The following is a 1,135-nucleotide window of genomic DNA, read 5'->3' as shown; positions in this document are numbered from 1 at the left end:
CATTGTCTAATGGTTTACTGATTCCTATAAAGTGAAGCGTACACTTAGCTTGGGACCCAGCAATCCCACTCCAAGGTGTTACCAAGGAGAAATAAAATCATGCGTCTATACAAACACGTGTGCTCAATCTTTCATAGCAGTTCTCTTTATAATAGCCAGCCCCGAACTGGAAATAACCAAGTGTCCATTTACTGATGAGTGAATAAACAGATTGTAGTACCTCCCTATAATGGAATATTACACAGCAGAATAAGGGGAGGGATTACTAATACACCTGAGAACAAGGGTGAATCTCAAAAACGTGTTCAGCAAAAGTATGTAATCCGTTTATATGAAGTTCTAGGAAAGGCAAAGCTTTAGAAACAGAAAGCAGATCAGTGCTGGCTAAAGGCTGCAGTGATGGTTAGAGGGCTGTATGTGTCGGTCAGAATTCAAATCTAGGATTAGCACGGGTGCACTGCATTCTGTGTGCATTGCCCCAATAAAACACAAGCATGCTTGATGAAGAAAGAAACGTGTTACTATCAAGTGTGATACTCCTTCACTTTCCACCTCCAGAAAGTGCCAGCCTCAGCAGCCACTGCCTGTCTGTGCCCACATTCTTGTGGAGCTGCTGGGTCACCATAACCTCCCCTGGTGTTGCCAGAGGACAGACAGTAACGATGGCTAACGCTCACGTGGTGACCCAGGCGCTGAGCCTGGCCTCCTCATCCATAAAATGGGATCGTTGCGGTGCCTGCCCCACTGGCTTGTTTGGGGGAAGGTGAGAGGAAGCCATCGTATTAAGTGTGACTTGGTTGATGCTCAGCAAATATTAGCAAGCACCGTACTAGTTATAGGCTGGGCACACATTAATATTAATATGTCTGGTCCTGGACTTAAGCTCTTTGGAGACATGATTCCATTTCACCCTCATAGGGCAGGGCTTCTTCTGAGTCTACTCTTACAGATCAGACGGAAGATCAGAGCAGAGAGGGGATAAAAGGTTACACAGCTGATAAGCGATCAGAGTTGGGATTCAAATCCAGACCTGCCTGACAGCACGCTCAGAAGTGCTGCGGGAATCCAGCTCTGATCAGCGCGGCTCTCCTTTCTCTTCTTTACCGCTGTTCTTGACTCACCAAGGAGTCCTGCA

The sequence above is a fragment of the Ovis canadensis genome, chromosome 13, assembly GCF_042477335.2.
Source record: "Ovis canadensis isolate MfBH-ARS-UI-01 breed Bighorn chromosome 13, ARS-UI_OviCan_v2, whole genome shotgun sequence".
NCBI classification, from domain to species: Eukaryota; Metazoa; Chordata; class Mammalia; order Artiodactyla; family Bovidae; genus Ovis; species Ovis canadensis.
The sequence above is the reverse complement of the archived record's forward strand: the minus strand, read 5'-3'. Positions refer to the sequence as shown.